Genomic DNA, 14,926 nt, shown 5'->3' with positions numbered 1-14,926 from the left:
GAACAATTTGTTTGGTTTGTAGTGAGCTAGGATAACAGTACCAAAGATCACATTCAGATTGCAACATGATAAAGGGGGCACTTGGATTTGAACCGGGGACCTCTTGATCTGCAGTCAAATGCTCTACCACTGAGCTATACCCCCTTTAAATTAACTTTTTCCAAAGTAAACAAAAAATTCCAGTAATTTTCTTAAATTCATCTGTAGAAGGTAAATGAACAAGGTGTTTGGCTTGTCGTGAACAAGGATAAAAGTACCAAAGATCACATTGGGACATGATAAAGGTGGCACTCGGATTTGAACCTCTTGATCTGCAGTCAAATTCTCTACCACTGAGCTATACCCCCTTTAAATTAACTTTTTCCAAATGAAAAAAAAATCCCAGTCATCTTCTTAAATGCATCTCTAGCAGGTAAAAGAACAAAGTGTTTGACACTAGCATTATCACGCCAAAGATCATATTCAGATTGGGATACGATAAAGGGGACAATCGGATTTGAACCGGGGATTTGAACCACTGATTTATAACTCCATTCAGAAAACCTTTTTCAAGGTAAAAACTAAATCCCAGTAATTTTCCTAAATTCGTCAGTAGAAGGTAAAAGAGCAAATGTTTGGCTTGTTGTGAACAAGGATAGCAGCATCAAGTAACACATTCAGATTGGGACATGATAAGGGGAACCCTTGCATTTCAACCTGAGACATCTCGATCTGCAGATAAATGCTCTACCACTGAGCTATACCCCCTTTCAGAGAACCCTTTTCAAAGTAAAAAAAAATTCCAGTAATTTTCTTAAAGTCGTCTGTAGAAGGTAAAAGAACAATGTGTTTGGTTTGTAGTGAGCTAGGATAACAGTACCAAAGATCACATTCAGATTGGTACTTGATAAAGGGGGCACTCGGATTTGAACCGGGGATCTCTTGATCTGCAGTCAAATGCTCTACCACTGAGCTATACCCCCTTTAAATTTACTTTTTCCAAAGTAAAAAACAATCCCAGTAATTTTCTTAAATTCATCTGTAGAAGGTAAATGAACAATGTGTTTGGCTTGTCGTGAACAAGGACAAAAGTACCAAAGATCACATTGGGACATGATAAAGGGGGCACTCGGATTTGAACCGGGGACCTCTTGATCTGCAGTCAAATGCTCTACCACTGAGCTATACCCCCTTTAAATTTACTTTTTCCAAATGAAAAAAAAATCCCAGTCATCTTCTTAAATGCATCTCTAGCAGGTAAAAGAACAAAGTGTTTGACACTAGCATTATCACGCCAAAGATCATATTCAGATTGGGACACGATAAAGGGGACAATCGGATTTGAACCACTGATTTATAACTCCATTCAGAAAACCTTTTTCAAGGTAAAAACTAAATCCCAGTAATTTTCCTAAATTCGTCAGTAGAAGGTAAAAGAGCAAATGTTTTGCTTGTTGTGAACAAGGATAGCAGCATCAAGTAACACATTCAGATTGGGACATGATAAAGGGGACCCTTGCATTTCAACCTGAGACATCTCGATCTGCAGATAAATGCTCTACCACTGAGCTATACCCCCTTTCATAACCCTTTTCCACCAAGGCAGAGCTGGTGCTGGTTCGGAGCCAGAGCCTAGTTTCAATTCGGTTCTTTGGTTTTCCACACGCAAAGCACCAGCTCCGAACCAGGAAAAGTGGTTCTTAAGTAGCACCAAATCATTGCTGGTCTAGAACAGAGCCAAGTAAGAACCACTTGCGTCAGGGGCTGGGGGCGGGGTTACCGTGACCAACAAGACGAATAGAAACTTGTGACCGCCATTTTTAAATAGCAGCTAGTCGAGCTAATAGCAGCTCGATTATAAATATCCGTCTATGTAAGTTACGGCGAGCTGCACAAACGCGTTGGACTCCGATGTATTTTGTAAACCCATGAGCATACATAGTATTGCAACGTCCGTTATTGTTGATGGCTTGTTCGAGATGCATCGGAGCGGCGCGGACCGATCGGAGCTGCGGGAGTGTTTGGAGAACATACGACTCCTTGTGCTTTTAGATCGCTATCGCAGTGTTTTGATGTCATGCGGAGATCGATCTGCGAGAAGCCGATGCATCTCGAACAAGCCTGGCGTACTGTTTGGCGCTACCGCACTAGCGTTGCTGGGCAACATGAGACGTATACAGTGACGTAAGATCTGGCTCTGTTGTGGCTCTCTAGCCGGTGGAAAGGCAAATCGGTTCTTATTAAGCTCGTCAGTCGAACCCACTCTGAACCAGCTTTGGCTCTGGCTCTGAACCAGCACCCGGTTCTTGTTGGTGGAAAAGGGGTATCAGAGAACCCTTTTCAAAGTAAAAAAAAATCCCAGTAATTTTCTTAAAGTCGTCTGTAGAAGGTAAAAGAACAATGTGTTTGGTTTGTAGTGAGCTAGGATAACAGTACCAAAGATCACATTCAGATTGGTACTTGATAAAGGGGGCACTCGGATTTGAACCAGGGACCTCTTGATCTGCAGTCAAATGCTCTACCACTGAGCTATACCCCCTTTAAATTAACTTTTTCCAAAGTAAAAAAAAATCCCAGTAATTTTCTTAAATTCATCTGTAGAAGGTAAATGAACAATGTGTTTGGCTTGTCGTGAACAAGGATAAAAATACCAAAGATCACTGTTATGTTCTGTGATTTATGTTCATGGACTGCAATACTGAACCAATCCGCTAGGGGCGGAGAGACAGAATTGTATGTGGTGTTAAAAGTAAGAAGGAAGGAGAGTGAAGTAAAGTTTGGAAATGTTGTAAACAACTCGTCCTGTCTCCTTGTTTATTTTCTTTTCATTACAAGTCTAAACGTTACAAATTTTGGCGACGAGGATGTCTGCATCCGTACCCATGCCTGCATGTTTTCTTCCGACGGTAGGAGAGCCTGCTATACCGTTTTCTACATGGAAGAAAATTTTCCAAAACTACTTACTTGTCATCGGAGCGCGAGGTGACGCATGGCCTGATGCTAGACTTCGTGCAGTTCTTTTACATTGTCTCGGTACGGAGGGCCAGAGACTTTTCTATACGCTGCCAAACGGGGGTACAACTTATGATGAGGCCATGGTGGCACTTGATGCTCATTTCACGCCAAAAGTGAACGTTGTCGCTGCTCGACATAAATTCCTACAACGCGCACAGCACACAGATGAAACCGTAAGTCAATATATAGCGGAGTTACGTCATCTGGAGGTGGATTGTCAGTTCGGAGGAATGGAGGACGAAATGCTAAGGGACCAACTGATTGAACGGGTTTTTTATGGAATTACTTTTGTGCCAATAATAATGAACGTAACTTTTCAAGAAACTGATGAAAATATAAATTGAAACTGAAAAAAATATCTTTGAAACTGAAAAAGAATAAATCGCGGGCACATTTTTTTACTTCGTTCTTAATACACGGCATGTTTTGCTAACTATTTGTCATATTTCGTTTGCTGATCTGAACTTACAAATGCGCTTCCAGAGTTTTCAGTTACGCTTCTGAAGTTTTCGTTTACGCTCCCTGGGTTTTCGTTCGCAGTTCTGACACATATCTCTCGGTGGGGGCGGGGCTAGTAGCAGTGTGTTCTCATTGGCTACTGAGTTTTTGATTGACAGCTTCGTGACTTGGAAGTGAAGACGTCAGTGTTGTGTTTACATGTTTGAATGTGAGCGTCTGTAAGCGCAGCTTTCTATTTCATTTTACTGATATTAAGTTATGTTTGTTTTTTAATTTTATCTGTATTTACCTGCTGCTACTACTTTGTCGACAGAAGCTTTTAGGAGTGCAAGAGATCTATTGAGTCTATTCACTATTCAGGTGTAATTGTACATTAAAATAGGCCTACTGTATAATACTGAAAATATTGTATAGTGTCCAATGTTTTCGGAGAATATTTGTTTATTCCTGATGATTCTTTTGCATGTTAGGCTCTGATTAGGTTGAGCTGTTACAATTTAAAAATAATACTAGCATAGTGTGTGATATTCAGCCGTCAAGAAGAAAGTTTCACTTCAACCAGGTAATCAAGGTTGGCAACCATGTCCATCACATTACTCATTGTCAGCATATGCATTTACACCATCAACATTAATGATCACTTACATAAGAGGAATTTAAACAATATAAAAATTACAATCGTGGCCTGTTGTCAAATGATACAGAGGGCATTTCATTACATATGTCATACAAAGAATGTTTTTTATCATGCTGATAATTTTATTTAGTTATTTAATTTAGTTAATATTATCTTCTAACATTTAAAATTGTAAATTTAAAATTAAAATTTTAACAATCATCAACAGTTTCAATTGTGATTTATACAACCAGTTAAATGAAAGTAATTACAAATATGAATTCAAATAAATGTACATTCTTTATTGTCAATACGGCATATACACAAGTATCAAAGTGAAAGTCTTGGATGCAATAATGTTGTGACAGGAAAGACCAGAACCCACAAAACATTACCTGCATACTATACATGTAATGCACAGTATTATCATGATATACATTACTATACAAAATGCACAATTACAAATACAGAATACATATTTAAAATTCATATACATTTTAAATGATGCTATGATCCTTTGAACAGTTCCTGTTATAGTAAAAGTAACAAAGCAGTGACTGGGTGGGTACAAGGATAGTCCGGCCAAAAAATGAGAATTCTCTCATCATTTACTCACTTCATGCCATCTCAGATGTATATGACTTTTTTTCTTCACATAAACATAAACAAAGATTTTTAAGGAAATAATCCATCTCTGTGAGTCCATATAATACAAGTGGATTGTAATTCATGTACATATGACAGTTGGTCGGAAGTGATTTTTAATAGTTTTAAACGGTTTACAATTTACATTATTAGTATTTTTCTTGTCTAGCCTATTGTTTCACTCCAGAAGTGATTGATTCATCCACTGAGGTCGCATGGACATCACGGTCACTGTGTGTGGTTTTTAAAGCATCTTTAGGACTCGCAGAGATGGATTACTTTCCTTTAAATCTTAATTCGTGTTTATCCGTAGAAAGAAAGTAAAATGCATCTGGGACAGCACGAGGGTGAGTAAAATAAGTGAGAATTGTATTTTTGGGTGAACTATCCCCTTAACATTCATATGCTGTTGGTATGCTAATCCATGATCAGCATAAACTAATATAAATCAAGTGCAACCTCTTGTGTACTTGTGAACTGTGTTTGTTTTGATCTAGAGGAAATTAAAATATTTGCTATTTTATAAAAACAAAATAAATCAGGTGTCTGAAGATCAAGATCCCAGTCATTCAAATGTGATGTGTCTGAACAAAGTAAGATTATTGTCTGATGTGGACAGTGTATCTCTGGTACTATCACTCCATCCTCTGTGTCAGCATCAGAAGTTTGTTTATGGAAAAGTTGCTCAACTCCCTGAAAAATGAGAAAGGAAACATATTATAATCAATACAAACTGATTTGAACTCCCACATACAGTAACAAGTTGAAGACTTAAAATATTTATTTCAAACAAATTATATAAATGTTTTAAGGGATTTTACAGTACTAAATATTTACATCTGAGTCATGCACCATTTATCATCTGTAATACTGTTGTGTAACCAGTAGATGGCTGTTATAGCCCTATATATAAACATATATCCATGGCTGTGTATTCCCTAGTTGCTGGATGTTTTCAGTCATAATTACTTGCATGTATTAAGTTTTGAATTTGGACATATATTTATTATTAAAATGTATTAAAGATTAAACATTTTTCTCAGAAATGTTAATTTGAAGTGAACATTTTTGCATTATTATTAGTCAAATATGGACACAGAAAAAGCATTTTGTTACTCATACTAGCTACATATAACAGCTTTATCAGTCATCTTTATCACACAAAAGTAATCAGAATAAATATTGTGACCAGGGTGATACTTCAAAATAATTGTGTTTACATATCATGAACAGAGACGTGGTCTGAGTTCAAAAACTCTGCATCACAAATTCATCAGAAATTGAGAAAGTCAGGTTTAAATAGCTTTATTGGCATGGTAAAAAAAGGCTTTACATTGCCAAGGTTGAATCAGGCAGTGATTGACAGCGCTCTGGTCCAATGGCATCGGTCATTGTTTGATACAGTACTTTTTGTACTGTAGGCTACACAGTACAGATACTGTACAGTACTCTAGCCCAATGTTGTTTGGGGTGGCTGGGGGGAATATTATCTAATCGAAGCAACTATGATAATCAAAGACATAATCGTATGTAGATAAACAAGTCATGTAATGATTGGGCTAACCGTTGAATCAAGACAACACTGTATAATGTTATGGGCTCACTGAGCTCTAAAATGCCTCACCACCTTAAAAAGCAAGTACTGCATTATAAATAGTATTAGTATTGTATATATAAAAAATAAAAAAAGACTTACCACGAGTATCCAGTATCCTGATAGTGACGATGACTAATGATAATGATATCATTCGTCTGTAGGCTACTATTCCTTCTATAAGAAATCATCTCAACAATATAGTGTACCAGCAAATAAATACACAAACTTAATATCAGTAAAATGAAATAGAAAGCTGCGTTTACAGACGCTCACATTCAAACATGTAAACACAACACTGACGTCTTCACTTCCAGGTCAGTAAGCTGTCAATCAAAAACTCAGTAGCCAATGAGAACACACTGCTACTAGCCCCGCCCCCACGAGAGATATGTGTCAGAACTGCGAACGAAAACCCAGGGAGCGTAAACGAAAACTTCAGAAGCGTAACTGAAAACTCTGGAAGCGCATTTGTAAATTCAGATTAGCGAAAGAAATATGAGAAATATTTAGCAAAACATGCCGTGTATTAAGAACGAAGTAAAAAAATGTGCCCGCGATTTATTCTTTTTCAGTTTCAAAGATATTTTTTTCAGTTTCAATTTATATTTTCATTAGTTTCTTGAAAAGTTACTTTCATTATTATTGGCACAAAAGTAATTCCATAGTTTTTCTGGCCGCGGTGAGAGACAGATTGTTACTTGAGCCCGAACTTACATTGGAACGCGCTTCTGCGTTAGCGTTGCAAGTCGAATCGGCAGTACAAAATGCTACACTTCTTTCAACTACTGGTTCATCTCCTGCCCAGGTTCAAGCCATCTCGAGGACAAAGGCCAGTTTCAAAAGAGGTAAACAAAAGTATGAAAAAATGCCAGTACAAACTGGGAAGCCACAGACTTCAAATAAAAGACGCTGTTTTCGCTGTGGATCAAATACTCACTTGGCCAACGCACACACTTGTCCTGCTGCATCGGCCACATGTCATCAGTGTGGAAAGAAAGGACATTTTGCAAAGGTATGTAAATCTGCTGTTGTCAGAGAAGTGGTGGTGCCTGAACTGACTGTACTGTGTGTAAATCAGTCTCATGACAAAATTCGTTGCCAAGTACAGTTGGAAGCACCGCAAGGAAATAAAATTCCACTTGAATTGATTGTTGATACAGGATCAAGTGTGTCCATCCTCCCAGAGACCCTGTTCATGAAACATTTAGCAAATTGTGAGCTGAAGGAACCTCAAGTGAGGTTAGTCACATACTCACGTGAACCCTTACCAACCTTAGGCTGTTTCACTGTTCCTGTGTCGCATGATGGTGTTGCAACCACTGCAAATTTCTATGTGGTCAAAACGGGCTCACCACTTTTGGGCATGGATTTAATTAAAGCCCTAAACTGTCACATTGTGGGAGATAGGATTGTCACATTATCGGACCCTGCTGGTTCACCAGTGCTAGAAATATGTAATACAGCAACCAGCTCACCAGGATGTGTCAAAGGATTCGTGCACAAAGTGCAGATTGATGAGTCTGTGAAACCAGTGCAGCACAAACTACGCAGATTACCGTTGAGTGTACGGGAGGAGGTTTCCAAGGAAATTAATCGCTTACTGAGAGACGGAATAATTGAAAAGATTGATGCTTCGCCATGGGTGTCACCAATCGTCGTAACCAGAAAAAAGTCTGGAGAAATTCGTGTGTGTGTGTGGATTTGAGAGAGCCTAATCGAGCTGTAATTACTGACTGCTACCCACTGCCTCATATGGAGGATCTTTTCACAGAGCTTAGAGGCGCTACGGTGTTCTCCCAAATCGATTTGCAAAGTGAATACCATCAACTTCCTCTTCATGAGGTGAGTCAAAACTTGACGGCTTTCATCACACACGATGGGTTATTCAAATTCACAAAGGTTCCTTTCGGGTTGGCTTCGGCGCCCTCCGCCTTTCAGAAAATGATGAAAACTGTACTTGAGGGTTTACCAGGAGTACAGAACTACTTAGATGACCTCATTGTGTATGGCCAAAACAAAACCACCCATGACTCAAATTTACGGGCAGTGCTGACTCGACTCACAGACATTGGTCTGAAACTTAACATAAAGAAATGCAAATTCAGCCAGAGTAGGATTCGGTATCTAGGCCATGACATCTCAAAAGAGGGACTACATCCTAACCCTGACTCAGTTGAAGCCATTGCAAAGGCACCTGCACCAACTGACCTACCTTCATTACGATCCTTCTTAGGTCTTACGTCTTGGTTTAGCAAGTTCATCCCGAACTATGCTATGGTAGTAGACCCTCTGCGGGAGATACTCAGATCATCGCAGAATGGGTTTATATGGCCAGAAGCAGCTGAGGTGAGTTTTCGAGGACTAAAGCAGCTGCTAGTCCAAAGCCCAGCCTTAGCTTTATTTGACCCCTCCTTACCAACAATTGTGTCCACAGATGCTTCCGATTACGGCATTGGAGTAAAAGTACCAAAGATCACATTGGGACATGATAAAGGGGGCACTCGGATTTGAACCGGGGACCTCTTGATCTGCAGACAAATGCTCTACCACTGAGCTATACCCCCTTTCAATTAACTTTTTCCAAAGTAAAAAAAATCCCAGTAATTTTCTTAAAGTTGTCTGTAGAAGGTAAAAGAACAACGTGTTTGGTTTATAGTGAGCTAGGATAACAGTACCAAAGATCACATTCAGACTGGTACTTGATAAAGGGGGCACTCGGATTTGAACCGGGGACCTCTTGATCTGCAGTCAAATGCTCTACCACTGAGCTATACCCCCTTTAAAATAGCTTTTTCCAAAGTAAAAAAAATCCCAGTAATTTTCTTAAATTCATCTGTAGAAGGTAAATGAACAAGGTGTTTGGCTTGTCGTGAACAAGGATAAAAGTACCAAAGATCACATTGGGACATGATAAAGGGGGCACTCGGATTTGAACCGGGGACCTCTTGATTTGCAGTCAAATGCTCTACCACTGAGCTATACCCCCTTTAAATTTACTTTTTCCAAATGAAAAATAAATCCCAGTAATTTTCTTAAATTCATCTGTAGAAGGTAAATGAACAATGTGTTTGGCTTGTCGTGAACAAGGATAAAAGTACCAAAGATCACATTGGGACATGATAAAGGGGGCACTCGGATTTGAACCGGGGACCTCTTGATCTGCAGTCAAATGCTCTACCACTGAGCTATACCCCCTTTCAATTATCCTTTTCCAAAGTAAAAAAAATCCCAGTAATTTTCTTAAAGTTGTCTGTAGAAGGTAAAAGAACAACGTGTTTGGTTTATAGTGAGCTAGGATAACAGTACCAAAGATCACATTCAGATTGGTACTTGATAAAGGGGGCACTCGGATTTGAACCGGGGACCTCTTGATCTGCAGTCAAATGCTCTACCACTGAGCTATACCCCCTTTAAAGTAGCTTTTTCCAAAGTAAAAAAAAACCCAGTAATTTTCTTAAATTCATCTGTAGAAGGTAAATGAACAAGGTGTTTGGCTTGTCGTGAACAAGGATAAAAGTACCAAAGATCACATTGTGACATGATAAAGGGGGCACTCGGATTTGAACCGGGGACCTCTTGATTTGCAGTCAAATGCTCTACCACTGAGCTATACCCCCTTTAAATTTACTTTTTCCAAATGAAAAAAAAATCCCAGTAATTGTCTTAAATTCATCTGTAGAAGGTAAATGAACAATGTGTTTGGCTTGTCGTGAACAAGGATAAAAGTACCAAAGATCACATTGGGACATGATAAAGGGGGCACTCGGATTTGAACCGGGGACCTCTTGATCTGCAGTCAAATGTGTTTTGTGATCTGCAAACAAGGTGTTTGGCTTGTCGTGAACAAGGATAAAAGTACCGAATATCACATTGGGACATGATAAAGGGGGCACTCGGATTTGAACCGGGGACCGGTGATCTGCAGTCAAATGCTCTACCACTGAGCTATACCCCCTTTAAATTTACTTTTTCCAAATGAAAAAAACATCCCAGTCATCTTCTTAAATGCATCTCTAGCAGGTAAAAGAACAAAGTGTTTGACACTAGCATTATCACGCCAAAAATCATATTCAGATTTGGACACGATAAAGGGGACAATCGTATTTGAACCGGGGATTTGAACCACTGATTTATAACTCCATTCAGAAAACCTTTTTCAAGGTAAAAACTAAATCCCAGTAATTTTCCTAAATTCGTCAGTAGAAGGTAAAAGAGCAAATGTTTGGCTTGTTGTGAACAAGGATAGCAGCATCAAGTAACACATTCAGATTGGGACATGATAAAGGGGACCCTTGCATTTCAACCTGAGACATCTCGATCTGCAGATAAATGCTCTACCACTGAGCTATACCCCCTTTCAGAGAACCCTTTTCAAAGTAAAAAAAAATCCCAGTAATTTTCTTAAAGTCATCTGTAGAAGGTAAAAGAACAATGTGTTTGGTTTGTAGTGAGCTAGGATAACAGTACCAAAGATCACATTCAGACTGGTACTTGCTAAAGGGGGCACTCGGATTTGAACCGGGGACCTCTTGATCTGCAGTCAAATGCTCTACCACTGAGCTATACCCCTTTTAAATTTACTTTTCCAAAGTAAAAAAAAATCCCAGTAATTTTCTTAAATTCATCTGTAGAAGGTAAATGAACAATGTTTTTGGCTTGTCGTGAACAAGGATAAAAGTACCAAAGATCACATTGGGACATGATAAAGGGATAACTCGGATTTGAACCGGGGACCTCTTGATCTGCAGTCAAATGTGTTTTGTGATCTGCAAACAAGGTGTTTGGCTTGTCGTGAACAAGGATAAAAGTACCAAAGATCACATTGGGACATGATAAAGGGGGCACTCGGATTTGAACCGGGGACCGGTGATCTGCAGTCAAATGCTCTACCACTGAGCTATACCCCCTTTAAATTAACTTTTTCCAAATGAAAAAAAAAATCCAGTCATCTTCTTAAATGCATCTCTAGCAGGTAAAAGAACAAAGTGTTTGACACTAGCATTATCACGCCAAAGATCATATTCAGATCTGGACACGATAAAGGGGACAATCGTATTTGAACCGGGGATTTGAACCACTGATTTATAACTCCATTCAGAAAACCTTTTTCAAGGTAAAAACTAAATCCCAGTAATTTTCCTAAATTCGTCAGTAGAAGGTAAAAGAGCAAATGTTTGGCTTGTTGTGAACAAGGATAGCAGCATCAAGTAACACATTCAGATTGGGACATGATAAAGGGGACCCTTGCATTTCAACCTGAGACATCTCGATCTGCAGATAAATGCTCTACCACTGAGCTATACCCCCTTTCAGAGAACCCTTTTCAAAGTAAAAAAAAAATCCCAGTAATTTTCTTAAAGTCGTCTGTAGAAGGTAAAAGAACAATGTGTTTGGTTTGTAGTGAGCTAGGATAACAGTACCAAAGATCACATTCAGATTGGTACTTGATAAAGGGGGCACTCGGATTTGAACGGGGGACCTCTTGATCTGCAGTCAAATGCTCTACCACTGAGCTATACCCCCTTTAAATTAACTTTTTCCAAATGAAAAAAACATCCCAGTCATCTTCTTAAATGCATCTCTAGCAGGTAAAAGAACAAAGTGTTTGACACTAGCATTATCACACCAAAGATCATATTCAGATTGGGACACGATAAAGGGGACAATCGGATTTGAACCGGGGATTTGAACCACTGATTTATAACTCCATTCAGAAAACCTTTTTCAAGGTAAAAACTAAATCCCAGTAATTTTCCTAAATTCTTCAGTAGAAGGTAGAAGAGCAAATGTTTGGCTTGTTGTGAACAAGGATAGCAGCATCAAGTAACACATTCAGATTGGGACATGATAAAGGGGACCCTTGCATTTCAACCTGAGACATCTCGATCTGTAGAAGGTAAAAGAAAAATGTGTTTGGTTTGTAGTGAGCTAGGATAACAGTACCAAAGATCACATTCAGATTGGTACTTGATAAAGGGGGCACTCGGATTTGAACCGGAGACCTCTTGATCTGCAGTCAAATGCTCTACCACTGAGCTATACCCCCTTTAAATTTACTTTTTCCAAAGTAAAAAAAATCCCAGTAATTTTCTTAAATTCATCTGTAGAAGGTAAATGAACAATGTGTTTGGCTTGTCGTGAACAAGGACAAAAGTACCAAAGATCACATTGGGACATGATAAAGGGGGCACTCGGATTTGAACCGGGGACCTCTTGATCTGCAGACAAATGCTCTACCACTGAGCTATACCCCCTTTCAATTAACCTTTTCCAAAGTAAAAAAAATCCCAGTAATTTTCTTAAAGTTGTCTGTAGAAGGTAAAAGAACAATGTGTTTGGTTTGTAGTGAGCTAGGATAACAGTACCAAAGATCACATTCAGATTGGTACTTGATAAAGGGGGCACTCGGATTTGAACTGGGGACCTCTTGATCTGCAGTCAAATGCTCTACCACTGAGCTATACCCCCTTTAAATTAGCATTTGCCAAAGTAAAAAAAATCCCAGTAATTTTCTTAAATTCATCTGTAGAAGGTAAATGAACAAGGAATTTGGCTTGTCGTGAACAAGGATAAAAGTACCAAAGATCACATTGGGACATGATAAAGGGGGCACTCAGATTTAAACCGGGGACCTCTTGATCTGCAGTCAAATGCTCTACCACTGAGCTATACCCCCTTTAAATTAACTTTTTCCAAATGAAAAAAAAAAATCCCAGTAATTTTCTTAAATGCATCTCTAGCAGGTAAAAGAACAAAGTGTTTGACACTAGCATTATCACGCCAAAGATCATATTCAGATTGGGACACGATAAAGGGGACAATCGGATTTTAACCGGGGATTTGAACCACTGATTTATAACTCCATTCAGAAAACCTTTTTCAAGGTAAAAACTAAATCCCAGTAATTTTCCTAAATTCATCAGTAGAAGGTAAAAGAGCAAATGTTTGGCTTGTTGTGAACAAGGATAGCAGCATCAAGTAACACATTCAGATTGGGACATGATAAAGGGGACCCTTGCATTTCAACCTGAGACATCTCGATCTGCAGATAAATGCTCTACCACTGAGCTATACCCCCTTTCAGAGAACCCTTTTCAAAGTAAAAAAAAATCCCAGTAATTTTCTTAAAGTCATCTGTAGAAGGTAAAAGAACAATGTGTTTGGTTTGTAGTGAGCTAGGATAACAGTACCAAAGATCACATTCAGACTGGTACTTGCTAAAGGGGGCACTCGGATTTGAACCGGGGACCTCTTGATCTGCAGTCAAATGCTCTACCACTGAGCTATACCCCCTTTAAATTTACTTTTCCAAAGTAAAAAAAAATCCCAGTAATTTTCTTAAATTCATCTGTAGAAGGTAAATGAACAATGTTTTTGGCTTGTCGTGAACAAGGATAAAAGTACCAAAGATCACATTGGGACATGATAAAGGGATAACTCGGATTTGAACCGGGGACCTCTTGATCTGCAGTCAAATGTGTTTTGTGATCTGCAAACAAGGTGTTTGGCTTGTCGTGAACAAGGATAAAAGTACCAAAGATCACATTGGGACATGATAAAGGGGGCACTCGGATTTGAACCGGGGACCGGTGATCTGCAGTCAAATGCTCTACCACTGAGCTATACCCCCTTTAAATTAACTTTTTCCAAATGAAAAAAAAAATCCAGTCATCTTCTTAAATGCATCTCTAGCAGGTAAAAGAACAAAGTGTTTGACACTAGCATTATCACGCCAAAGATCATATTCAGATCTGGACACGATAAAGGGGACAATCGTATTTGAACCGGGGATTTGAACCACTGATTTATAACTCCATTCAGAAAACCTTTTTCAAGGTAAAAACTAAATCCCAGTAATTTTCCTAAATTCGTCAGTAGAAGGTAAAAGAGCAAATGTTTGTCTTGTTGTGAACAAGGATAGCAGCATCAAGTAACACATTCAGATTGGGACATGATAAAGGGGACCCTTGCATTTCAACCTGAGACATCTCGATCTGCAGATAAATGCTCTACCACTGAGCTATACCCCCTTTCAGAGAACCCTTTTCAAAGTAAAAAAAAAATCCCAGTAATTTTCTTAAAGTCGTCTGTAGAAGGTAAAAGAACAATGTGTTTGGTTTGTAGTGAGCTAGGATAACAGTACCAAAGATCACATTCAGATTGGTACTTGATAAAGGGGGCACTCGGATTTGAACGGGGGACCTCTTGATCTGCAGTCAAATGCTCTACCATAGAGCTATACCCCCTTTAAATTAACTTTTTCCAAATGAAAAAAACATCCCAGTCATCTTCTTAAATGCATCTCTAGCAGGTAAAAGAACAAAGTGTTTGACACTAGCATTATCACACCAAAGATCATATTCAGATTGGGACACGATAAAGGGGACAATCGGATTTGAACCGGGGATTTGAACCACTGATTTATAACTCCATTCAGAAAACCTTTTTCAAGGTAAAAACTAAATCCCAGTAATTTTCCTAAATTCTTCAGTAGAAGGTAGAAGAGCAAATGTTTGGCTTGTTGTGAACAAGGATAGCAGCATCAAGTAACACATTCAGATTGGGACATGATAAAGGGGACCCTTGCATTTCAACCTGAGACATCTCGATCTGCA

At 38.9% G+C, this 14,926-nt stretch overlaps 20 non-coding genes across 20 annotated transcripts; all 20 read right to left on the bottom strand.

Moving 5' to 3' along the window:
• Positions 1-72: 72 nt before the first annotated feature.
• On the bottom strand, positions 73-144 carry trnac-gca (transfer RNA cysteine (anticodon GCA)). Its single transcript has one exon. It is a non-coding gene; the product is annotated as a tRNA-Cys (tRNA).
• A 746-nt stretch (positions 145-890) lies between these two features.
• Positions 891-962, bottom strand: trnac-gca (transfer RNA cysteine (anticodon GCA)). Its single transcript has one exon. It is a non-coding gene; the product is annotated as a tRNA-Cys (tRNA).
• Positions 963-1,099: 137 nt separating this feature from the next.
• On the bottom strand, positions 1,100-1,171 carry trnac-gca (transfer RNA cysteine (anticodon GCA)). Its single transcript has one exon. It is a non-coding gene; the product is annotated as a tRNA-Cys (tRNA).
• A 1,275-nt stretch (positions 1,172-2,446) lies between these two features.
• Positions 2,447-2,518, bottom strand: trnac-gca (transfer RNA cysteine (anticodon GCA)). Its single transcript has one exon. It is a non-coding gene; the product is annotated as a tRNA-Cys (tRNA).
• Positions 2,519-8,803: 6,285 nt separating this feature from the next.
• Positions 8,804-8,875, bottom strand: trnac-gca (transfer RNA cysteine (anticodon GCA)). The gene has a single exon. It is a non-coding gene; the product is annotated as a tRNA-Cys (tRNA).
• A 142-nt stretch (positions 8,876-9,017) lies between these two features.
• Positions 9,018-9,089, bottom strand: trnac-gca (transfer RNA cysteine (anticodon GCA)). Its single transcript has one exon. It is a non-coding gene; the product is annotated as a tRNA-Cys (tRNA).
• A 136-nt stretch (positions 9,090-9,225) lies between these two features.
• On the bottom strand, positions 9,226-9,297 carry trnac-gca (transfer RNA cysteine (anticodon GCA)). The gene has a single exon. It is a non-coding gene; the product is annotated as a tRNA-Cys (tRNA).
• A 137-nt stretch (positions 9,298-9,434) lies between these two features.
• On the bottom strand, positions 9,435-9,506 carry trnac-gca (transfer RNA cysteine (anticodon GCA)). The gene has a single exon. It is a non-coding gene; the product is annotated as a tRNA-Cys (tRNA).
• Positions 9,507-9,648: 142 nt separating this feature from the next.
• trnac-gca (transfer RNA cysteine (anticodon GCA)) lies at positions 9,649-9,720 on the bottom strand. Its single transcript has one exon. It is a non-coding gene; the product is annotated as a tRNA-Cys (tRNA).
• Positions 9,721-9,856: 136 nt separating this feature from the next.
• Positions 9,857-9,928, bottom strand: trnac-gca (transfer RNA cysteine (anticodon GCA)). Its single transcript has one exon. It is a non-coding gene; the product is annotated as a tRNA-Cys (tRNA).
• Positions 9,929-10,195: 267 nt separating this feature from the next.
• On the bottom strand, positions 10,196-10,266 carry trnac-gca (transfer RNA cysteine (anticodon GCA)). Its single transcript has one exon. It is a non-coding gene; the product is annotated as a tRNA-Cys (tRNA).
• Positions 10,267-10,809: 543 nt separating this feature from the next.
• On the bottom strand, positions 10,810-10,881 carry trnac-gca (transfer RNA cysteine (anticodon GCA)). The gene has a single exon. It is a non-coding gene; the product is annotated as a tRNA-Cys (tRNA).
• A 266-nt stretch (positions 10,882-11,147) lies between these two features.
• trnac-gca (transfer RNA cysteine (anticodon GCA)) lies at positions 11,148-11,218 on the bottom strand. Its single transcript has one exon. It is a non-coding gene; the product is annotated as a tRNA-Cys (tRNA).
• A 544-nt stretch (positions 11,219-11,762) lies between these two features.
• On the bottom strand, positions 11,763-11,834 carry trnac-gca (transfer RNA cysteine (anticodon GCA)). The gene has a single exon. It is a non-coding gene; the product is annotated as a tRNA-Cys (tRNA).
• A 451-nt stretch (positions 11,835-12,285) lies between these two features.
• Positions 12,286-12,357, bottom strand: trnac-gca (transfer RNA cysteine (anticodon GCA)). Its single transcript has one exon. It is a non-coding gene; the product is annotated as a tRNA-Cys (tRNA).
• Positions 12,358-12,493: 136 nt separating this feature from the next.
• trnac-gca (transfer RNA cysteine (anticodon GCA)) lies at positions 12,494-12,565 on the bottom strand. Its single transcript has one exon. It is a non-coding gene; the product is annotated as a tRNA-Cys (tRNA).
• Positions 12,566-12,707: 142 nt separating this feature from the next.
• trnac-gca (transfer RNA cysteine (anticodon GCA)) lies at positions 12,708-12,779 on the bottom strand. The gene has a single exon. It is a non-coding gene; the product is annotated as a tRNA-Cys (tRNA).
• Positions 12,780-12,915: 136 nt separating this feature from the next.
• On the bottom strand, positions 12,916-12,987 carry trnac-gca (transfer RNA cysteine (anticodon GCA)). Its single transcript has one exon. It is a non-coding gene; the product is annotated as a tRNA-Cys (tRNA).
• Positions 12,988-13,532: 545 nt separating this feature from the next.
• trnac-gca (transfer RNA cysteine (anticodon GCA)) lies at positions 13,533-13,604 on the bottom strand. Its single transcript has one exon. It is a non-coding gene; the product is annotated as a tRNA-Cys (tRNA).
• A 266-nt stretch (positions 13,605-13,870) lies between these two features.
• trnac-gca (transfer RNA cysteine (anticodon GCA)) lies at positions 13,871-13,941 on the bottom strand. Its single transcript has one exon. It is a non-coding gene; the product is annotated as a tRNA-Cys (tRNA).
• Between the last annotated feature and the right edge of the window lie 985 nt (positions 13,942-14,926).

This window comes from Siphateles boraxobius, unplaced genomic scaffold, assembly GCF_051911475.1.
Source record: "Siphateles boraxobius isolate OS27281-9 unplaced genomic scaffold, OSU_SipBor_1 5, whole genome shotgun sequence".
NCBI classification, from domain to species: Eukaryota; Metazoa; Chordata; class Actinopteri; order Cypriniformes; family Leuciscidae; genus Siphateles; species Siphateles boraxobius.
Note: the sequence above shows the minus strand (reverse complement) of the source record. Positions and strands in the feature narration are given on the sequence as shown.